This window comes from Hypanus sabinus, chromosome 20, assembly GCF_030144855.1.
Source record: "Hypanus sabinus isolate sHypSab1 chromosome 20, sHypSab1.hap1, whole genome shotgun sequence".
NCBI lineage: Eukaryota > Metazoa > Chordata > Chondrichthyes > Myliobatiformes > Dasyatidae > Hypanus > Hypanus sabinus.
Window position 1 is genome coordinate 63,297,514 of NC_082725.1, and position 25,129 is coordinate 63,322,642.

At 42.0% G+C, this 25,129-nt stretch overlaps 1 long non-coding RNA gene across 2 annotated transcripts; it reads right to left on the minus strand.

Moving 5' to 3' along the window:
- Nucleotides 1–1,243: 1,243 nt before the first annotated feature.
- Nucleotides 1,244–25,129, minus strand: LOC132378702 (uncharacterized). 2 transcript variants are annotated; one of them, XR_009507163.1, is made up of 4 exons: nucleotides 24,885–25,129; nucleotides 6,457–6,522; nucleotides 2,846–2,957; nucleotides 1,244–1,648 (listed from the first exon to the last, which is right to left on the minus strand). It is a non-coding gene; the product is annotated as an uncharacterized LOC132378702 (long non-coding RNA). The 2 variants fall into 2 exon arrangements; XR_009507164.1 differs by lacking the exon at nucleotides 24,885–25,129 and adding an exon at nucleotides 14,126–14,336.

Genomic DNA, 25,129 nt, shown 5'->3' on the forward strand with positions numbered 1-25,129 from the left:
TGAGAGGAGACATGATAGAGGTATGCAAGATATTAAGAGGAATAGGCAGAGTGGACAGCCAGCACCTCTTCCCCAGGGCACCACTGCTCAGTACAAGAGGACATGGCTTTAAGGTAAGGGGAGGGAAGTTCAAGGGGGATATTAGAGGCAGGTTTTTTACTCAAAGAGTGGTTGGTGCGTGGAATGCACTGCCTGAGTCAGTGGTGGAGGTAGATACACTAGTGAAATTTAAGAGACTACTAGACAGGTATATGGAGGAATTTAAGGTGGGGGGTTATATGGGAGGCAGGGTTTCAAGGTCGGCACAACATTGTGGGCTGAAGGGCCTGTACTGTGCTGTACTATTCTATGTTCTATGTTCTATGACAAGAGGTCGAGCAGAGTGAGTGGACAATTGTGAGCAAATTTGGGCCCTGTATCCAAGGAAAGATGCACTGGCCCTGGAGAGAGCCCAGAGGAAATTTACCGTGAAAGGCTTAACATACACTCAGTGGCCACTCTATTAGATGCACCTTATACTTGCTTGATGATGCAGATCTCCAATCAGCCAATTATAAGGCAGTAGCTCAATGCACAAAAACATGCAGACAGGATCAAGAGGTTCAGCTGTTCAGACCAAACATCAGAATGGGGAAGAAATATTTATTTATTTATCGAGGACCCGGAGGAAATCCATGCAGTCACAGGGAGAATGTAGAAGCAGTGCCAGGAATCTAGTCTGTGACTTTGACCATAGAATGATTATTGGAACCTGATGGGGCGGTTTGCAGATTTCCTGAGATTTTCAATGGACAGCACTCTCTAGAGTTTACAGAGAATGGTGTGAAAATCTGGCAGGAAGGTGACAGTAACTCAAATAACAATGTGTTACAACAGTGGTGTGCAGAAGAACATCTCTGAATGCACAATATGTCGAACCTTGAAGTGGATGGGCTGTAGTAGCAGAAAACCACAAAGTTACATTGAATGGCCTCTTTATTAGGTTCAGGACGTACCTAAGAAAGTGGCTACAGAGTCTATGAGGAGTGTTTAATGTCTCTGAGGGCTGTCGTTAAAAAATATCAGGGAGGTTTGTTGTGACATGAACAAAGTCACTGGAAAGAGACACTGATATAGAATTGTTTTATTCAGCAAAAGTCGAGCTACAGGCATCATATAGAGACATGCTTGGCAGAAGAGACCCCCTCGACCAATTTTACATGACATTTTTATATGTTAAAGAACAAAAGTAACAGCAGGACAATTCTATAATTACAACATACCTACAGTGCTTCCTCTGAATTACAGGTAGTTTTCACACACCTAACCCACATTCCAGACACCCAAAATGAAAGTTAATCTCCACTGACTGTAGACCAGATTCATGGATGTGTAGGTGTCTGAGGTCTAATTATTCTGAGCTGTGTTTTAAATTCAATCTGCAATTCATATTCAAAAGCAGTCAGTGGAAACACTGGATTCAGGTTAAATCACATTACTCATCTTCTTGTCGCCTCAACAGACAGACAGAGCGAGAGATCAGCGGTAACACTGTCTTTGCAGAGAACCTAAGTGCAGATCACCAGCAGCTGCCTCAGATCCGACCACACCTGATGGAAGCAGACCCACATTTCGGAGTTCATCTGGGATACCTTCATAATGGCCTGATCTAAATGGGTGAATATTTTTTAAATTAGCACTTACTCTTGTACCTGTTTGGGTCACTGACTACAGGATTGTGAGGTATCATGAAAGCAGTGGAGAATTGAACCAGTAGATATAAAAGGGAAAAGGGGTGTGTGTGTGTGTGTTTTGGTGAGACAGGGCCATCAGTTGCGAAGGGTGGCTACTGACTGTTTGGGATGTCTGTAGAGTGTGTGTAGAGCTGTATAGTAGCAGACACATTTGTAAGTGTGTTTGGTGTAACAGTTATAAATGTAAAGGAATTCACCAGGCATTATATGTTGAAATACACAAAGTGGCAGATTACAGAGTGATACCCTGTGGTTTTGAGTAAGCACTGTTTTATTTTTATCCATTGTTTATAGTTCGGGAATTAGTGTAGAGATATGTGAGGGACAGGTTATCCCCAGATATATCTGTCAGGATGACACCAATTGAGGTCAAGAACCCTGATGACCTGAGCCAGCCCTTGATCTTGATCATGACCATCCATAGGCTCTTCATCCCCAGGGATAAGCAGAGCATTTTGTCAGGGTTGCCCTCACTTAGGACTGCCCGTGGGAATACAAAATTCTGGTGCAAGCTGGAGGAAATGATTGAAATTCACCAGAAGCACCCTAAAGGTATCCATGTGTTGGTAAAAGCAAAGAGCCCGAGGATTATGTGTGGTCCAGAGAGTACATGGGCAACTGCAGCGAGTACCAGCAATGAAGAGAGATAGTGCCTCTTTAGGGAGGAAGTGAGGTAGCGACTGGGGAACGATAATGTCAGTAGTTCAGAGAGCTGATGAACCTGCCATGGATTATGCAGAGTGCAAATATCGAGCATGTGAGGGGTATTCCGGGTTGGATAATCCAGGGAGGGATTACCCGGTCTTCCTGAAAATATTGAAGGATGGCCTGAGCTCAGCCACTAGGAAGTTTTAGACTTGGTGACAGCGGTGGGATCGACCTACTCCGCGGTAGTGTCATAGGCTGGTGAGATAGACCGGGGAGAAGTCGTAAAGCAGCTGTAGTGGATGTAGCTGCTGTGACGTCCCAGAGAACTTGCCTTGTGTGCCAGCAACTGGGGCACGCAGCAAGGAACTGCCGGAATGGGTGTGGGAGGGCAAAGGAGATGACTTGTTACAGCTGCAGCTTCTCAGGCCACGTCCTGAAAAGAGCAAAGCGCGAGGATCACTCACCAAAGCAGGCAGAATCGACAGCAGCGCTCTCTCTTTCCGCTTCGGCTGCTGAGGTCAGACAAACAGCTGATGGCAGCCTCGATTGCCGGTGCAGGTCATTCCCGGGTGTACACTAAAGGGAACCAGCAATGTAAAATGTCAGTGGTCATGGAGTCGTCAATATCAATAACTGACCTACCCTTGCCCGTGACTGCAGAGGCGATTTACGTTACCAGTGCAGGAGGTGAAACGATGAGGGTGGAGAGAAGTCATCCTCGAGGCTGAGGGAGTGCGCTCAGACAATGAAGGTACTGTCCCGGGAAAAGACACACTGAGGAAGGCAGGAGCGATCGTAGACTCAGGAAAAGGAGAAATAACACGGACAAGACAGGGACAGCGAAGGTGTGTGACCCGCAAAGCAGCTAACAAGGCCCACAGGGAGACAGCAGCCCCAAGCATGGAGGAGAGTGTGTGGGAGTCATGGCAGGAGTCCTGAGGGGAGGGGCCATCACGGTCAGGAGCTGTCAGAAGTAGTGCAGCTGCCTGAGGGATTAAAATAAAGCTCACCAGAAAGGGGGTAGTAAGGAGCAGCAAGGGAATGAGCAGACAGACATCAGAGTGAGGAGTGCAGTGGGAGAACAGGAAGCAACAGAAATTACAGAGGTACAGAAAGATAGTAAGATTACAGGGGGATGTGAAGGATCACTGTAACCATGGTAACACATTGAAGGATCCAGCAAAGCAGAAGCAACATATTGCTGATCAGAGAGGGAGAGAAGATAGTCCTCCCACAGTCATGGTAAGGGCGCTGGTTGAAAAGACAGGTTTCACTCCCAGCTGGATAGAACTGCAGGTGGTGCTCTGGATTAATGACTCCTGTGTCTGTACTGTCCCGGACGAGCCCTCAGTTGTTGTGACATGAACAAAGTCACTTGAGAGACACTGAAGCTAATGGATATAGAAATGTTTTATTCAGCAGAAAATGAGTTACACATCATATTGAGATACTCTTGCAAGAAGAAGCCCCTTTGACCAAATATTAGATGCCATTTTTATATGCTAAAGATCAAAGGTAACAGCAGGACAATTCTACAGTTACAATATATCTACATTACTTCCTCTGATTTACATACAGTTTTCACACATCTCCTTCTTCACATCTACACTCCAGACACCCAAATGAATGTTAATCTCCACTGACTCTTGGTGGATTCATGGATGTGCAGGCATCTGAGGTCTAATTGTTCTGAGCTGTGTTTTAAATTCAATCTGCAATCCACATTCAAATCTGAAGACCAGTTGCAGGTGAAATTAATATTTGCTATATACCCTAATTCCAGAATATGCCCTTATTGAAATTTACCAGGACCTGAAAGACCTTGGCAGAGTGGATGCAGGGGGAAATTAGGAGAGTATATAATCATTGGACACAGCTTCAGAATGAACAGAGATGAGGAGGAATTTCTTCAGCCAAAGGGCTGTGAATTTGTGGAATTTGATGCCACAGAGGTTGTGGAGGCCAAGTCATTGGTTATATTTAAGACAGAAATTGAGAGGTTGTTGATTGATAAGGGAGTTAAAGGTTGAGAGAAGGCATGAAATTAGGGCTGAAGAAGAAACAGCCATGATTGAATGGTGGAGCGGACACAAGGAGCCAAATTCAGCTTCTCTATCTTATGTCCTATGGAACCAGCCATTCACCTTGTAACTGGAGTGTGTGCAGTTGCTTTTCAAGGGAGTGACATGGTTCAAGTCCCAGGGGGTGGTCACAGAACTGTGGAGCACAATGATTCATCAGGATGCTAAGTATGCTAGCTGCTGGTAGAAGGGAACATAACTTGGATCTCTGTACCTCCCTCAGCAAATGGATCCTTGACTTCCTCATTGCCAGTGCAAATCAGAAATAGCATCTCCTCGTCACTGGCAATCAACACTGGGGTATCTCAAGGGTGTGTGATTAGCCCATCGCTCTACCCTCTCTACACCCACAACTGTGTGGTTAAATTTGCTGATGACTCAACTATTGATGGCAAAATTTCAGATGGTGATGAGAAGGCGTACAGGAGCAAGATAGATCAGCTGGTTGTGTGGTATCAGAACAACAACCTTGCACTCACTGTTAGAAAGACCCAGGAATTGATTGTGGATTTCAGGAAGGGGAAGTCAGGGAACACACACTAGTCCTCATCGCAGGATCAGGGTGAGCAGTTTCAAGTTCCTTGGTGTCAACATCTCCAAAGATCTATCCTGAGCCCAACATATTGATCCAACTACAAAGAAGGCACAATAGCAGCTAATTTTTATTAGGAGTTTGAGGAGACTCAGTATGTAACTCCAGCAAATTTCTATAGATGTACTGTGGAGAGTATTGTACAGGTTGCATCACCATCTGGTATGGAGAGGTCACTGCACAAGATCAGAAAAAAATCTGCATGAAGTTGTAAACTCAGTCAGCACCATCATGGGCACTCACCTCCCCAGCGTTGAGGGCATCTCCAAAAGGTGATGTCTGAAAAAGGTTGCATCCATCAACAAGGGCCCCCATCACCCAGGATAGATCCCCTCCTCATTGCCACCATCAAGGGGGACGTACAGGAGTCTGAAGACACACACTCAACGTTTTTGGAAAAGCTTCTTTCCCTCCACAATCAGATCTCTGAATCAACAATGAATCCTTGTACACTACCTCATCCTTTTTTTTCTTTTTTGCCCTCATTTTGCACTAATTTCATTTATATATATAGTATATATATCTTATTTAATTTATAGTTATTTATTATGTATTGCACTGTACTGCTCTGCAAAGCAACTAATTTTACGACATATGTCAGTGATATTAAACTTTATTCTGATTCGGACAAGCCTACTGACACCATAAACTACCACTGACTCAATATGGAAGCAGAGTGGTGCCGCAGGTAAGGCTGCTTGCTCCCAATGCTAGAGACACAGGTTCAATTCTGTCTTGGGCATTGTCTATGTGGCATTTGAATTTTCTCTATGTGACTGTGGATATTCCCAGGGTGCTCCAGTTTATTCCCATATCCCAAAGATGTACAGTTTGTTAAGTTAACTATAGAAGGTGACTGCGGGAATCTGGTAAGAGTTGATGGGAATATGGGAAGAATTTTAAAAATGGGAATTGGTGTTATATTAGTGCTCATGGGTTAGTAGGGATCTAGCTGGCAGAAGGGCTGATTCCATGCTGTATCTCTTTAAATCCAAGACTCAATGCAATGAGGAGCCATTTGAATCCAGAACCAGTGAATGTTATTGAGAGAACTCAATTGAAGGGGTGAATATCATGGACCTGGTACTTCAGGGAGCTGCAAGGGAATGGTGCTCGAGAACATGAGGGAGCTTCCTCCCAGCCAGGATTGCAAAGTGTAGGCAGGGAACAGGTCTATAATGGGACATCACATTCTTCCTCAGCGCTGAGGTGTATGTGTCAGGACGTGAATGTGATGGGCAGGAGGGTTGTAGGTCATATAGGGTGGTGAGAACACATCCTGCCACAAATAGCCCATAGTTGTGTGCCCTATGGACAGGACACACTGCACAAAGGAGCAGGTCATGTGAGCAGCTAGACCTCTTATGCCTTGGAAACAGGAAGGTAGAAACGTGGAACTCACCTCCAGAGGAACTGAATGTAATGTGGTGTCAGAGGATGGGAAGTCTCAGTGGTCTTCATTGGACATCTAAAGAGAGCAGTAAAGATGGTAAATGATAATGATGGTAAAGATGGTAAATAGAAGGCAAATCCATTGACTATAAACATGTATAGTTACAAAAGTGAGTTGTTCTGAAATGGGACAAGATTGTGTTCAGAATATTTCCCCAATCTCTGCTGAGGTCACTCAAGATGGTGATGTTCCCAGGCTTGGCAGATCTCAGCGGTTCACTTAACTGTGAAAGCTCAGGTGCTGTGTGTGAGATAACTGTGAGACGAGTGAACTGGATCAAGTCACTCAGGCTGAGGGGCTATCTGAAGGTGGATTACCTTCTGGGCCAGGGAGGTAATCCAGAAGACAGTCACTTGTCTGGTGCACTGGACCCACCCAAACAGAGCAGAGGGGCAAGTGAGTTTGTGGAGAGACTTCAACAGGAAGGCATTTGCAGGCAACGGTCACTCTGTCTTCCGAGAAGACTGTCTGAGTTTATATTTGGTGAAATATGTAATTATGCATGTCTAGCTCTTTAAATATCATATAATTGCATATATCATATAACTGCGAACAGTTTATGAATGGCTTAATACTCTGTATGGAGAATGCTGCTGGTCTGGATGGGATTATTAATTGTTTGAAACAGCCCATCACTGCAGTGCTCGTGTGTGGGTGTTCCTCTAAAAGTGTGATACACTGTTATACTAGACACCGCCATTTGATTCCAAATGGCTGTTTTTGATAATAGTTATTCTTCCCTCAGCTCTGCCTAGTCTGAGCGATAGCGTGTGCAGCAACACCAAAGCAATCTACATATCCTAAGCCTCCTTTCTCTTCCCCTCTCAGCTCATCCCATTCCCTCCTTTACCCTTGCCTTAGCCCCTGCACCATTCCTGCTCCTAACCAACCTCTCATTCTATTCTCCATCCCCCTCACGGTCACAGTCTCTCCTCACCAATATCACCATCCTCCCTCCCACTGCCATATCACACCCAAATGCTACTGCATCTGTAACCTCGCCCGCTGATGATCAGTCAGTCTGACGATCAGATAAAGTGCTGTGTGTCTGGATTTGGCCTGTTGGATGTTTACAAAATCAGCCACATGTTTCTACATTCTACACCTCGGGATTTCATTGTGACAAATGTTTGCACTGATTTGGCATAGATCTGCTGTGTAGTCCTCCACCTTCAGGCTGAATTTTTCAGCAATGTCTCAAATCAAGCAGAGAATATAACTGCATATTGTGTCCTGATGCAGAGTTTCGACAAGAAGTACTGACAGTACCTCTCCTCACACAGACATTGCTTCCTCCAGCAGGTCATTTGTTGCTGCAGAGGATTTACCTTCACCCAGGACGTTCCCTCTTCTCACTGTTACCATCGGGTAGGAGGTACAGAAGCCAGAAGGCACACACCTAGTGATTCAGGGACAGCTTCTTCCCCTCTGCCATCCGATTTCTGAATGGACATTGAACCCATGAACACCACCTCACTTTTTTTATATTATCTCTGTTTTGCACTATTCAATATACATTTATATACTTACTGTAGTTGATTTACATATTTATCATTTTTCTTTCTATATTATCATGCATTGCATTGCATTGAACTGCTACTGCTAAGTTAACAAATTTCACGACACAGGTCAGTGATGATAAACCTGATTCTCATTCTGATTCCTGTTTTATCTCCTCCATAGGGTTTGAGGAAGGAGTGTTTGTGACCTGAGTCACTGCCATAACTAATTGTTGGCCATATGGGGGCTTCAGTTCTGATCTCCACGTGCCTTTCTGGTGTCTGAACGCAGGACCCTACCCTTCCTAGACCACTGACGATCCAGATTCACATCAGCCATGACTCCTTTGTGTTACAGACATGGATTTGCCTTCCCTAATTAACAGAGCCATTCTATTTTGTGTTCTGGCCAACCATTAGCCTAGGCATGGAGCCTTTCGAGTGCTGGAATACAATTTGCTTTAAACCAGATGGATTTGCTTTAAATCTCCTGGCTCAGCCAGATCCCATAATGGACTGTGTCATTTAGTATGGAATCACACCTTTCAGCCCATTGAATTCGTGCATACCATCATACACCAATTGTAATGAAGCATGGAAAAGACCCTTCGGCCCATCTCTTGCATGTCAACGTTGATGTGTCCCTGAGCCCCCCCCCCCCCACACTAATCTCATTTTATTCTTGCCAAACCAAATCCCTCCAGAGTCCACTAATCTCCTGTACATCTATAGTGGGAAATTAAGTTACTAAACCATCTTTGGGCTGTGGGAAGAAACCAGAAAACCCAGGGGAAGCCCAAGCAGTCACACAAGGATGACATTCAAATTACACACAGACAAGAGCAGAGATCAGGACTGAACCCATGTCCCTGTTACCAGTGCGCCACTGCTCCCATTCACCTGTTGAGATAACTATCACTGCTTTCCTGATCCGACATTAAAAAGTTTTCTGTACCTCGTTTTTTGAAACAAAGTCAAATTTTTCTCTGTGAGGATGGCACAGTGGAGTAGTGATTAGTACAATGCTTTACAGTACCAGCAACCCAGGTTCAATTCCAGTTGCTGCCTGTAAGGAGTTTGTATGTTCTCCCTGTGACTGCGTGGGTTTCCTCTGGGTGCTCCAGTTTTCTCCCACAGTCCAAAGATATATTGGTTGGTAGGTTAATTGGCCATTGTAAATTGTCTTATGATTAGGCTAGGGTTAAATCTGGAGATGCTGGGCCGCACAACTCAAAGGTCCGGAACAGCCTATTCTGCGCCACATGTCAATAAATGAAAATGACATTATGTCTGTCTTCCTATCTCATACCATCTGCTGAAGCCACTGGCAAGGCAGGGGCAAGATTCCTCTGCCCGGGTCACACATCATCCTGTCCTACTCTAGACTGAGAAGAGTGGAGGACTCAGATCCACAGAAACCAGTGCAGTGGCCAAGTGAGTGAGAGGTGCCAGATTTTGACACTCTGGCTCTATAGTTCTCTTGCACTGAATCACAAACTCGAACTATGCCGGCAGTGGGAGGTATGTATTGTTGTCATGGAAACAAGCCTTGACACTGCAAGTACAAACAGAAGGTGATGAAAATAGTCAACAGGACAGGTAGCAGCCGTGAGTGAAAAAGCAGAACTGACAGCTGCAACCCATCAATCCAGTTCTCAGTCTCTAGTCACCAGAGGGATTGAAGACTGTCTGTAGATCATCTGCTATTTCCTCCCTAGCCTCTCTTGAGACTGGGATACAGTGTCCCCTGGAGACTTATCATGCTTTGATCTCTTCCTAAGTGCTGTGTATCGTATCTACACCTCCCCAGTATCAATGTCAGTATATCTTCATGACATCAATCCTGCACTCATGAGAATTCACCTTTTGGATCTTCTGTGAACACTAAACTTTCCTTGTCCCAACCTAAAAATATTGATAGTTCCTTCCCCCTCTCCTCTGGAGTTACTGCTTACACTGTTGAGTTCCTCCGGCAGGTTGTTCTTCTGCTTCATTTGCAATCTCTTGTGTCTCCACTGATCTTTGTTTTTTCCTTATGTATTTATAAAACTTCAAGTTTTACCTGCCAGGAACTTGTCACGCGCCCTCCTTGGCTTCCTGGTTTACGTTTTAATTTCCCACTGCCCCCTTTTCTTTTCCTTTATTGATTTTTGAGTACTTGTCACACAGACGTGGGAAATGCTCTACAATCCAACATAAACTTGTATGGCCCCTTTCCCTATTGTAAGAAAATAAGGATTGTGCAGTCTGAAGCATTTGGAAAAGTTCTGTGAGAAGCTATGGATGTGGTGCAGACATGGCAGATGGAGTTTAATCTGGGTAAGTGTGAGATGTTACACCAAATATAAATGACAGGGACCATTAATGGCATTGATATTTGGGTATTTTTGGGGTCCAAGTCCATATCTGCCTGAAAGTGCTACACAGGTTAAGAAGGTATATGACATACTTGCCTTCATTAGTCGAGGCACTGAGTTCAAGATTCAGAAAGTTATGTTGCAGCTTGATAAAACTCTGGCTAGGCTGCATTTGGCATATTGCATTTAATTCTGGGTGGCCCTTATTGAAAAGATGTGGGGGCTTTGGAGAGAGTGCAGAAGAAGTTTCCCAGGACGCTGCCTGGTTTGGAGGGCATGTGCTAAAAGGAGTGAATGGACAGCAAGGTTTGTTTTCTCTGGAGCAGTGGAGGCTGACTGAGATCTGATAGAAAATGAGAGGCACAGATAAAGTAGACAACCAGTATTTAATTCCCAAATTTGATGTTCGTAATAGTAAAGCACAAGCATTTAAGGTGGGGGGGGGTGTGAAATGTTTACAGGAGATGTGTGGGACAGGTTTACATTTTAAACATAAAGTGGTGGATGACTGGAATGCACTGCTAGGGGTGGTGTTGGAGGCAGATACAATAAGGGTGTTTAAGAGGCTCCTAGATAGGCACATGGAAATGAAGTGAAGGGAAGAATATGGAGTAAGGGCTGGCAGAAATGATTAGTTTAATTGGGCATTGCTAACTTAATTTCTTTGGTACAAATCATGGATCAAAGGGTCTATATCAATGCTGTACTTTTCTTTGTTCTGTGTTCTATGAAAAATCTCCTCAGAAGCAAGGGATTAGCCGTGGATATGACTAGCAGAATTATAATTACAAGTGCTGGAAGAGATGGTAGATTAGAGTTTAAAAAGACAAGAAGTTGTGTGGTATAGTAACAAGTAGTATTTATATGGAGTCTTTAACGTAATGAACCTGGCTATAAACACTACAAGCACTATCGTTATTGGCTAAGTTCAGTGAAAGAGATTTTAGGGTTTTGGTGAAAGAGAATATAGGTTTTAAAGAGCTCCTTAAATGGGTGGAGAATATGGAAGGAGGTTAGGGGTGGAGGCTCAGAGCTGATGGAATGAGCGGTAAGGTTTTTACTCAGAATGGTAGATGGTGGTAGGGCTCATGAATGTGAGGAAGATGGAGGGATATGGATATTGTGTAAGTAGGAGGGATTCATCTTTGAATGTTTTTGATTTACTTTTTAGCTGGTTCAGTACAACGCTGTGGGCTGAAGGGCCATTTCCAGCGTTGTACTGTTCTATGTTCTATAATCACAAAGCCTTAATTACAGAAGAATGGAGCTCCTGGGGGCCAGAGCAGATTACAGAGAAGAAGGATGATATAATTGAGGCCCTGTTGTTAGTGAGCACCATAACTCTGTGCTAGGATCTTGGTGGTTCTCAGAATCAGAATGAGAATCAGGTTTATTATCACCGGCATGTGTCATGAAATTTGTTAACTTAGCAGCAGCAGTTCAATGCAATACATAATCTAGAAGAAAATAAATAAATAAATAGAGAAAGAAAGAAAGAAATAGATAGGTAGATTGCAGTATATGTACTGTATATTGAATATATTAAACTCATGCAAAAACAGAAATAACATATATTAAAAAAGTGAGGTAGTGTTCATAGGTTTAGTGTCCATTTAGGAATCGGATGGCAGAGGGGAAGAAGCTGTTCCTGAATCGCTGAGTGTGTGCCTTCAGGCTTCTGTATGCCCTACCTGATTTTAAAAGTGAGAAAAGGGCATGCCTTAGATGCTAGGGGTCCTTAATAATGGACGCTGCCTTCTGAGACATCGCTCCCTGAAGATGTCCTGGGTACTTTGTAGGCTAGTGCCCAAGATTGAGCTGACTAAATTTTTGACCCCCTGCAGTTTCTTTTGGTCCTGTGCAGTAGCCCGTGCCCCCCCCCCCCCCAGCATACCAGACAGTGATGCAGCCTGTCAGAATGCTCTCTACGGTACATCTCTGGAAGTTTTTGAGTGTTTTTGTTGGCATGCCAAGTCTCTTCAAACTACTAATTAAATATAGTTGCTGTCTTGCCTACTTTATAGCTGCATCGATATATTGGGACCAGGTTAGGTCCTCAGTGATCTGGACACCCAGGAACTTGAAGCTGCTCACTCTCTCCCTCTATGAGGATTGGTCTGTGTTCCTTCGTCTTACCCTTCCTGAAGTCCACAATCAGCTCTTTCCTCTTACTGACGTTGAGTGCCAGGTTGTTGCTGTGGCACCATTCCACTAGTTGGCATATCTCACTCCTGTACGCCTTCTCATCTCCATTTGAGATTCTACCAACAATGGTTGATCGTCAGCAAATTTATAGATGGTATTTGAGCTATGCCTAGCCACACAGTCATGGGTATATAGAGAGTAAAGCAGTGGGTTAAGCACACCCCCTTGGGGTGCACCAGTGTTGATCGTCAGCGAGGAGGAGATGTTATCACAAATCCACACGTACAGTCAGCCCTCCTTATCTGCGAGTTCCACATGCGCGAATTCAACCAACCGCAAATTGAGGAAATCGAGGAATCGAGTGCTCTTCCAGCACTTGTTGTTTGAGCAAGTACAGACTTTTTTTCTTGTCATTATTCCCTAAACAATGCAGTATAACAACTATTTTACATAGCATTTACATTGTATTAGGTATTGTAAGTAATCTAGAAATGATTTAAAGTATACGGGGGGGGGGTGTGCGTGGGTTATCGTGGATCGGGATTGAAAAAAATTGGAAGTTCTTACAAAGTAAGTCTGAACAGGTATATCTGGTATTATTCAGTGTCAGTTAGTCAAACATTTGTCTTAGTATATAGTATATATTTTACCTTTCTATGCGTATAAAACACTTAAGAACGTATGATTCAGTGCCGGGCTCGGGAAGTTCCGGAGTTCGATCGAGTGACAGACAACTTCCGAGCGCGCTCTCCTTCCGTGCCGGGTTGATGTCGGTCCTAAGACCCACCTCACTGAGACAGGTTAAATAAGGTCTGGGGTTCCGCCGGGTCCTAAGACCCACCTCACTGAGACAGGTCAAATAAGGTCTGGGGTTCTGCCGGGTCCTAAGACCCACCTCACTGAGACAGGTTAAATAAGGTCTGGGGTTCCGCCGGGTCCTAAGACCCACCTCACTGAGACAGGTTAAATAAGGTCTGGGGTTCCGCCGGGTCCTAAGACCCACCTCACTGAGACAGGTTAAATAAGGTCTGGGGTTCTGCCGGGTCCTAAGACCCACCTCACTGAGACAGGTTAAATAAGGTCTGGGGTTCTGCTGGGTCCTAAGACCCACCTCACTGAGACAGGTTCAATAAGGTCTGGGGTTCCGCTGGGTCCTAAGACCCACCGCACTGAGACAGGTTGAATAAGGTCTGGGGTTCCGCCGGGTCCTAAGACCCACCTCACTGAGACAGGTTAAATAAGGTCTGGGGTTCCGCCGGGTCCTAAGACCCACCTCACTGAGACAGGTTAAATAAGGTCTGGGGTTCTGCTGGGTCCTAAGACCCACCTCACTGAGACAGGTTAAATAAGGGACTTGAGCATCTGCATTTCTTGGTATCTGCGAGGGGTCCCGGATAAAGAGGGCCAACTGTATTGTGGTCTTCCAGTTAGGAAGTCAAGGATTCTAGACGAAGATATGTCAGTGACTGCACAAAATGCCAGAAACCAGCTACAAATGATCTCACTGGTTGGTTACCAGTATCCCATCACACATACGTTACTACTGAGTCAAAAAGACGAAAACAGACTCATGAAATTATCTGAAATGTTCCTTGTTGGTTTTGGCATTCTACTCACATTCATCAACCTCCACCTTCTGTAGCTTCGCAACGTTACATCATGATGGTTTGTGTTTTCTGATGCTTTTAACATCACATTTGTAAATGTGTTGAGATATTTTGTGACTCTATGTTCTGTGGATGCTGAATTGGGGCAGCAAATGGTGCAGAAGGTTATCGCCTTTTGGCTTCAGTGACGCAGTAAATCCTGACCTCCAGTGATGGCTGTGCGGGAGTTTCAGATTCCTCCTGTGAATGTATGGATTTCATCCATGTGTTTAGTTCCCTCCCACATCTCTTTTCAATCTTTTTATTAAGTTTCATATATATATAAAGAAAAACATAACATAATAATGAATAGGTTATGAATACAATAGACTTGAAATTACATTGGTAATAAGATAATAATATCCTATTAAAACATCTACAGAAAAAAGTACATTAATCAATCAAGTCTATATAACTATATATGAAAAAAAAACAAAAATAATCGTCAAAAAAGAAAAAAAAATTGAAAATAAGTAAAAGAAAATGTATATTGATAAAAAAACACTAAACTAAACTAACATGGGCAATAGTAACAGTTTATAAGTATGTGATAGTGTCAAAAAAACTCCGGAACTCCATACCTGAACAAGAATAAGTAGAAAGAAGGTCTGGAAAAGGTCAGATTAATTCATATGAAAATGTCAAATAAACGGTCCCCAAGTTTCTTCAAATTTGACTGATGAGTCAAAAATAGTGCTTCTGATTTTTTCCAAACTTAGATATGAAATAGTTTGGGAAAGCCATTGAGACGTGGTAGGAGGATTTACTTCTTTCCAGTTTTGTAGACCTTCTGGCCATTAATGTTACAAAAGCAATCATTCGTCTGATTGAAGGGGAAAACTGAATACCATCCTCATTTGGTATACCAAAAATTGCAGTAATAAAATGAGGTTGTAAATCGATATTCCAAATTGAAGAAATGGTAACAAATATGTCCTTCCAATAGTTATATAAGGTGGGACATGACCAAAACATATGGGTCAATGAAGCCACTTCTGAATGACATCTGTCACATTGAGGGCTAATATAAGAGTAAAATCGAGCAAGCTTATCTTTAGACATATAAGCTCTATGTACAATTTTAAATTGTATTAAAGCATGTTTAGCACATATAGAAGAGGAATTAACCATTTGTAAAAATTTTTCCCATTTATCTGTTGAAATATTATATCGAAGTTCTTTTTCCCATCCTTGTTTAATTCTATCTGATATTTCTGGTTGTATCTTCATAATCATATTATAACTAGAAGCTACTAATCCCTTCTGACAAGGGTTTAAGGTAAAAATCAAATCTGAGAAATCCACTGAAGTTGAATTGTGAAAAGATGGTAGAACTTTATGTAAGAAATTTCTGATTTGTAGATATCTGAAAAAATTAGATTTAGGTAATTTAAATTTGTTGGAAAGTTGGTCAAAGGACATCAAAGTATCTTCAAAAAAAGATCACGAAAACATTTTATACCTTTCCTTTTCCATATGCTAAAAGCTTGATCTGTCCAGGAAGGTTTGAAAAAAAAATTAAGTAAGATAGGGCTATCAAGAACAAAGTTTTTCAAAGTAAAAAACTTACGAAATTGAAACCAAATTCGTAATGTATGTTTGATAACAGGATTAGATATCTGTTTATTGAATTTAACTAAATCAGCAGGAAGAAAAGAACCAAGAACAGAGAATAGAGAATATCCCTTTACCTCGTTACATTCCAAATTTACCCACTGCGGGCACAATGGTGAATCTAAATCTAATTTCCAATACGTTAGGTTACGAATATTATTTGCCCAATAATAAAATCTAAAGTTAGGTAAAGCTAAACCACCATCTTTTTTAGATTTTTGTAATTGCTTTTTACTTAACCTGGGGTTTTTATTTTGCCACACAAATGAGGAAATTTTTGAATCAATGTTATCGAAAAAAGATTTAGGAATAAAAATTGGTAAGGCTTGAAATAAGTATAAAAATTTCGGTAAAATCATCATTTTAATAGCATTAATCCGACCAATTAATGATAAGAATAAGGGAGACCATCTTGTAGTAAGTTGTTGAATTTGATGAAACATAGGTAAAAAATTCAGTCTAAATAAATCTTTATCTTTCTTGGTAATTTTTATACCTAAATAGGTAAAGTTATCAGTAACAACTTTAAATGGTATCCTGTCATTCAATAAAGTTTGTGCGTTTAAGGGAAATAATTCACTCTTATCCAAGTTTAGTTTATAACCAGAAAAGCTACCAAATTGAGCCAACAAGGATAAAATAGCGGGAATAGACCTGTCGTTCCCTCCCACATCTCAAGGACATGTGGGTTCTCGGTCAACTATGTATTGTCCCTACTGTGTCGGTTTGGGTGGTGGGGTCTCTACCAAAGGAGGTGTAGGGCACTCCTTCCCTTCGCTAGCCTGCAGGTCACCCTTGGGCAAAGTGTAGCACCTGCTTAGCCCCCCGATCAGGGTCACGTGGAGCTGCGGGGACAGGTAATGGATGGTTGTATAAGCAGCTGGTGCTTATCACAGGTCTCGGTTATGCAACCACTGATGCCAGGCAGGCAATCTCTGAAGAGTATTGATCATGGCTGGGGTCACCCGTCTTGTAAAGACACTGCCCAGAAGAAGACAATGGCAAACCACTTCTGTAGAAAGATTTCCAAGATGAATCATGTTCATGGATAGACCACGTCATTAGACACTGCACGTAATGAACGAATGAGTGTGTAGGTGGTGGCAGAATCAGAGGAGGGAGGAGTTGATGTGAATAAAATGTGATCAGTGATGCTGAGGTGGAGATGATTAAGAACTTAAGGTTCCTCGATGTAAATATCACTAATAATTAGAGCTTGTCCAGCCACAAAGACACTAAAGCCTAAGAAAATTTGGCATGTCTCTAATGACTCTCACCAATTTTCATAGATGCCCCATAGATAGCTTCCTGTCCAGATGCATCCTGGCAGCTGCTCTGCTCAAAGTCCTGAGGAATTGAGAGAGTTCTGAACACAGTCCAGTCTATCACACAAACCAGCCTTTCCATTGACTCTGCAACACTTCCCACTGCCTTGCAAAAATGGCCAACATAGTCAGTTCTCTCTCCTTGTTCCTCCCGTCCTGTTGGGCAGAAGATACAAAAGGTTGAGGACACGTTCTATGAGACTCAATGGCAGTTTGTATCAAGCTTGAACTCTTGAACAGACTTCTTACATGAGAAAAATCAATTTTTGATCTCCAAATCTACCTGATTGTGGCCCTGTATTTGTTCACCTGCACTTCATGTTCGCTGTCACTGTAACACTATGTTGTATATTCCGTGTGTTTCTTTCCTTTTTCTGCTCCTTTGATGTAGTTATATATGGATGGCACAGAAACAGAAGCTTTCCACTGAATCTCAGTACACGTGGCAATAATAAACCAACTATCAATTATTAAATGGATGCTAGATGGGCCAGTGTGAATTGGATGAGTAGAGGGGCCTAATTCCAAGCTATGACCTCATTGGCCGCTCTCTGAACAAGTATGAATCTGAGGCAACACACAAAGCACTGGGGGGACTTAACAGATCATGCAGCATCTATGGAGAGAAACGGAGAGCCAAACTATGAACAAAGGTTCAAAGGTCCAATTTAATGTCAGAGAAATGTATACAATATACATCCTGAAATGCTTTTTCTTCGCAAATGAAAACAGAGAAGAGCCCCAAAGAATGAAAGACTGTTAAACATGAGAACCCCAAAGTCCCCACCCCAGCTCCCCCCTCCCAGGGGTAAGCAGCAGTCAGAACAATCCCCCCTCCTCCATCGGCAAAAAAAATAGCAAGCACAAGAGTGAGCTAGGCAATAGCAAAGACAGACTTGCAGTTACACCAAAGACTTCGCATTTCATCCAGCATTCGACAAGCCACAGGTTCTCTCTCCCCCTTTATCTGGAATGGAAAGAATGAGGGCAGGGAGGGGGTGAGAATGTGGTGAACTACATATCCCTGTCTGGACACGCCCCCCCCCCCCCCACTGACTGCTCCTGTGGCTCCTCCCACTGACCCCGGTATAAAGGCAATTGAGGCCTGAGCCCTGCCCTCAGTCTCCAGGATGTAGTATGGTGGTCAATTACTGCTTGTTCTTTCTTCCAGTCAATAAAAGCCAATATCTCGCCTCACGTCTCGGAGGGTTATTGATGGTGCATCAGAGACAGCCAGTATAAAAAGGTGGAGGGAAGGGATGGAGCAAGAACTGGTGGTTGATAGATTGATCCAGGTGGTAGGGGTGTGAGAGACGGATCAAGCACGATTGATATCAAGAGCTGGGAGGTGATAGACAGACGAGGACGATGAAGTATAGAATAAAGAGACGATCTTATTGAGACATAAAAAGATCCTTAAGGGGCTTAGGATTGGTGTTGAAATGTTTCCACTTGTGAGAGAGCCTCAAATCTTATTTCCAAGATAAGGGATGGTCATTTAAAATGGAGGTACATGGGAACCTCATGCCACTGGAATTCTGTCTTCTGGAAGGTTGTGGAGCTGAATCATTGGGGAAATGAAACAGGAAATAGATGTACTTCAGAAAGATCAGGGAACAGAGGGTTGGCAGAACAGGCACAGAAGAGGAGGCCCAGGAAAGTTCCACCATGACCATTTAGAATTGTGAGGCAGGGTTGGGGGCAGAAAGGCCTGCTCCTACTCGTCCCCACCCCATCCCTTCCCACCGATCTCCCTCCTGGCACTTATCCTTGAAAATGGAACAAGTGCTACACCTGCCCTTACACTTCCTCCCTCACCACCAGTCAGGGCCCCAGACAGTCCTTCCAGGTGAGGCGACCCTTCACCTGTCAGTCGGCTGGTGTGGTATACTGCGTCCGGTGCTCCCGGTCTGGCCTTTTATACCCGACGCAGACTGGGAGACCATTTCACTGAACACCTACGCTCGATCCGCCAGAGAAAGCAGGATCTCCCAGTGGCCACACATTTTAATTCCACGTCCCATTCCCATTCTGATATGTCTATCCATGGCCTCCTCTACTGTCAAAATGAAGCCACACTCAGGTTGGAGGAACAACACCTTATATACCGGCTGGGTAGCCTCCAACCTGATGGCATGAACATTGACTTCTCTAACTTCCGTTAATGTCCCTCCTCCCCTTCTTACCCCATCCCTGACATATTTAGTTGTTTTCCTGTTCTCCATCTCCCTCTGGTGCTCCCCCCTCCTTTCTTTCTGCCTAGGCCTCTCATCCCATGATCCTTCTTTCCCTTCTCCAGCTCTGTAACACTTTCGCCAATCACCTTTCCAGCTCTTAGCTTCATCCCACCCCCTCTGGTCTTCTCCTATCATTTCGCATTTCCCCCTCCCCCCACTACTTTCAAATCTCTTACTATCTTTCCTTTCGGTTAGTCCTGACGAAGGGTCTTGGCCCGAAACGTCGACATCGCTTCTCCCTATAGATGCTGCCTGGCCTGCTGTGTTCCACCAGCATTTTGTGTGTGTTGCTCCTACTCCTGGTTTCTTTTGTTCATATTTTGTATTAGTGATGCAGTCAATGGTATTTGGCTCACTCTTTCCAATAGCCTTAGGAGGTTTTTGCTCCACAACAGGCAGGCATTAGACTGTGGCCAATTTGTGATCAGACTCCATATGCCCAATTTCTCCCCACTGCCCTCAGTAGTGCTACACCTATCCATTCACCTCCTCTCTCTCCTCCATTCACGTCCCCAGGTGAGGCAACATGTCACCTTTGAATCTGCTGGAATCACCTATTGTATCCGGTGCTCCCACTTGGGGGGGGGGGGGCTGCTTCCTTCAGCACCTCCGCTCTATCCATCAAAAGCTGAAATTCCCAGTGGTCTATCATTTTCTTTTTGTTTGTAATTTATTTTTCATTGAAGTTCATCATCAAACAAACATTTCCATAAGATGTATTTCAGACATTGTACATATATATCATATAATCACATATCCCACAGATCTCCACATAATATTTATCTGAGGTATACTCTTATAGAAAAGAGAGGAAAGAAAGAACAAGCAAAAGAAGAAAACTGTACAAGCAGGGAGTGATTTTTGTTTTACAACATATTCATTGATTTGTGAGGATAAAATCAGGCCTATGAGGTGTTATGTAGTTAAACAATTTTCCCAGTATGAATCAAATTGCTCCAGCTTATGATTAACAGATGCTGTTATCTTCTACATTTTGTAAATGTTCATTTTAATTTCCATCCATGCATTTAAAGTTGGGCTCTCCTGTGATAACCATATCCTAGTAAGAGTCTTTTTACCAGCCCCCAGCAGTATATTCACTAAATATTTACCTCTTTTCAACTATTCTTGAAGTATATACCCAAGATATATGCTCTTACTTTCTAAAGGTATTTCACATTTAAAAATGTCTTGTAGGGCATTGTGTATCCCACTCCAATGGTCTTTGTTAACAGGACATTCCCAGAAAAATGATAATAGTTTGCATTTTGATTTCCACAAACAGGGAGGTTACTATCATAATGGGATTTCTGAGAGGGTGTAATAAAATATCTTATCAAGTTTTTCCATCCAAACTCCCTCCATTTCTGTGAACTAGTACACTTCCATTGATACCTCCATATTATTGTCCATTCTTCCTCAGATATAATTATCCCTCCTTCCTTCTCCCATTTTGTTTTAATGTATGAAGTCGAATGTGTTTTAAGATTTGACAAACCCTTATACACACTTGAAATAATTCTACTACTATTATCTGAATTATATGCTTTTCTAAATAGCTCTATCAAGCATGTACTTGCCTTGGTTACATTTTTAACTGTCCTATTAAAATATTGTCGCATCTGCAAATACCAATAGAAGTCTTGTTTTTCTAATAAGTGTTTCTCTTTAAGCATGTCAAAACTGAACAGTGTTCCTTCTTCCATTATATTGCAAAGAACTGTTATTCCTTTAGCTGTCCAGTCCTTAAATCTAGCATCCAGTTTATTCGGTGTAAAATCCAAGTCATATGCACACCATTTAAGAATTGCAATATCTCCCTCTAGATTATATTCTTTTATAATAATTTTCCATATTTTAAGAATCAATTTCACCCATGGGTTATCACCAGTATTTATGTACCTTTGCAGGTTGTTATCGGCCAAAATTGTCTGTATGGGGATGGGAAGTACCCGCTCCTCAATGTTTTTCCATTGAGCATCATATGATGGGTTGAACCAACATATCACAGCTCTCAACTGTGCTGCAAAATAATAATCTCTAAGAGAAGGTAGGCCCCATCCCTCCACTTTTCCTTGGCTAATTGCAAAGTTTTGAGATGAACTCTAGGCCTTTTACCCTGCCATAAATATCTTGATAACATCTTGTTCCATTTATTGAATTGATTTTGGTTAATCTCTATTGGTAGGGTCTGAAAGAGATATAACAGTCTGAGCAGTATATTCATTTTAATGGATTCAATCCTTGAACTGAGACTAAAATAAGGAATTACGTTCCATCTTGTTATATCTTCCTTAATTTTTTTATATATAGGCTGATAATTGCATTCTGATAATTTTGCCAAATCTTTTGGCATAATGATGCCCAAACATTTGAAAGACTCTTTGTGCTATGCCCAGGGACATCTACTTTCAATTTCTCTTGGTGGGCTATAAGTATATGAAAGTAATTGGGTTTTATCTATGTTAATCTTGTATCCTGATAATTGACCATATTGTTCAAAGGATTGCATCAATTTAGGTAAAGAGTATGTTGGTTGCCCTAGATAGATCAAAATGACATCCGCATAACAGGACAATTTATGCTCTGTCTCTTTAATAGTAATTCCCCTGATACCTTCATTTTGTCTGGTGTATTGAGCTAGTGGTTCCAGATATAATGCAAAGAGTAGCGGTGACAATGGACAACCCTGTCTCGTGCCCCTTTCTAGGGCAAGGCTATTTGATAAATATCCATTGATTTTAATCCTAGCAGTAGGGTTGTCATACAGTGTCTGTATAGTTTTAATAATTGTGTCATGTAAACCAAATCTATGTAAAACTCTGTAAAGAAAATCACAATTAACGGAATCAAATGCCTTTTCAGCGTCCACACTTATCACTATTGCTTCAATCTTATTTTTTTTGTATATGATCCATAATGTGTAGTATCCCTCATATATTATCTTGTATTTGGCATTGTTGTATAAAACCTGTCCGATCATTATGTATCAGTATGGGTAGAAACTCTTCTAATTGTTTGGCCACGATGAAGGTAAATTATCTATAATCTACATTAAGAACAGATATTGGTCTAAATGACCCACATTCCATTTTATCCTGGCCTTCTTTCAGTATAGCTGAGATTATCATTTCCTTCCAGCTGGGTGGCGTTTGTGCCTTTTTTAGAGTCCAGTTCAGTGTGGGAAGTATAACAGGAATTAACTTATTTTTAAATTCATTATACAACTCTGCCATATATACATCTGATTCTGGTGGCTTGCTTAATTTAAGCATACCAATTGTAGCTTTTAGTTCAACTTCAGTTATGTCAGCAGTCATCATTCTACTTTGTTCTTCCCTTAAAGTGGGTAACTCTAGAGAATTCAAGAAGGTATCAATTTGGGTTATGCTTCCCCCTGGAACTTTGGAATATAGAGTTTTGTAAAACAGTTCAAAAGCTTCTTGAATTTCACTTTGCTTATTTTTTAAAATCACTTTTGTTCTTGGATCCCTAATTCTATGAATTGTATTTTCTGCTATTTGTTTTTCAGTTTCCACGCCAGTATTTTCATAGACTTAGATCTACTTTCATAATGTCTCTGTTTCAGAAACATTGGATTTTTCCTGATTTCTTGTGTAGCCAAGCTATTAATTTCATTCCTAATTTTTTAAATTACCTCTAATGTATCCTGTGCCAAACTCAATTTGTGTTTTTTTCTAGTTCCTTCAGCCTATTTTGTAATTCCTCTAATGTTTTATTCCTTATTTTTTTCTTAGATGAAGATATCGCTATCATTTTCGCTCTTAAGACCGCCTTCAGAGTATCCCATAGAATGGGAGGTGAAGCCTCTCCATTATCATTGAATTCTAAGTAAATACCAATTTCTCTTTTAATTTGTTCCTTAAAATAGGGATCATTGAGTAGATTTGAGTTTAGTTTCCAACTAGTATTCTTTGGTTGTAGGTCAAAATCAACAGATAAATATATAGGTGCATGGTCACTTACATCTCTTGTCCCAGTTCCACAGGTGTTTACTTTGTCTTTGTCTTTTCCAAATGTTATGAAATTGTCTATTCTTGTATATACAGAATGGGGAGCAGAATAATGAGTGTAATCCCTTCTATTGGGGAAAAGGTCCCTCCATATATCAATTAAGCCAACATCCTCAAAAACTGTATTAACTTTCTTCTGTGAGGATTTTGTTTCATAGGTTTTTCTATTGGAAGAGTCTAACTTTGGATGTAATTGTAAATTTAAGTTTCCCCCACATGTCAGGAGACCTTCTGTTTCCGTTACCATAATATCAGTAATTTTCTGAAGGACTCGATTATCACTTCCTGGGGGTGCGTATATATTTAATAGAGTAACTGAATTTCTGTCTATATTAACCCTTATCAGAATATATCTGCCCTCTTTATCTCCCATTTCAAATATTTTTTCAGAATTTAGTTTGCTTGAGATGAGAATAGCAACTCCTCTCCTATGTCGTGATTTATATGAGGAGAAAAACAAATTAGTGAAGCCCATTTTCTTTAGTTTTCCATGCTCATTATCACTTAAGTGAGTTTCTTGTAAATATACTACATGGGCTTGTTCTTTTTTCATTTTGGATAGAATTTTACTGCATTTGATTGGATTTACAGCCCATGACATTAAAAGAAATGAATTTTACTTTGTCCTTAGCCATGTGTATTTATCTGTCGGTATACCTTTAAAATTAGCAAAATAGAACTTAATCGATCTACTCCCTGAACAAATAAGAACCAAGAAACACAAATGAAAAAAAAGGTACTGAAGGTGTGATTCCAAAGCTGAGGTCTCTAGTAGATGACCCTGGGTTGAGCTAGAGGAAACATCTAGCTGTCGGGGATAGCCCTCCCTGTGAGTTGAGGGTCCCCACTGCAGTACCTGTACCGGGTCACTTCCCTGTGTACTATTCCCATGAATATATTCTCATTTAGGTGGGGAAAAAGGAGTGGATGAATGAATAAAAAAATAAAATAATTTAGTAATATAAAATCCACATTATAATGTGAGCTTCTTGAGATAGGTAGAGCAAGGTCTATTTTTGCTTCTGTTTAGCTTCTCAACATTTTTAAAGTTAGCCAAACCTTATGGCTCTCCTGGAGGGGGAGAGGGCTGTCTTCTGAAAACTCCCGGTCTCTTCCTGACATTCTTCTCTTGCCCTCCTCCTGCCCCCTGCTTTCTCGACTCTCTTACTATTTCCCAAGCAGAATGGATAGCTGCTCAGCTAGGCTTTCCCTCGGTTTGGTCTTGCTGACGGGCAATCTTCTGGCCTTCATGTCTGTAGTTGCCCCTTCCACTGTCTGATATAGTTGGATCCCAAATTGATGAAACACTCGCAGTTTAGCAGGGTACGGAGTCTGGAATCTAATCTTTCTTTGCTTTAATACTCGCTTCACTTCAGAATATTCCTTACGTTTCTGCAGGACCACTGGGGGTAATCTTGATCAAAATATATTAATTACCTTCTTCTTTCCCCAGGCCTTGTGCAGAATCTCTGCTTTGGTTTTGTACCAAAGGAATCTGATTACTATTGACAGTGGCTTACCTTCCGTCTGCAGAACGCCTCGGGATGAGCGTGTGGTGTGGTCTCTCAACGTCAAGTGTGGTCAAACATTTTCATTCTGATATCGATTCCCATTCCAACGTGTCAGTCCATGGCCTCCTCTTGTTGCACGATGATGCCACCCTCAGGGTGGAAGAGCAACACTTTATACTCCATCTGAGTAGCCTCCAATCTGATGGCATGAATATCAATTTCTCCTCTGGGCAAAAAGATTCCCTCCCACACCC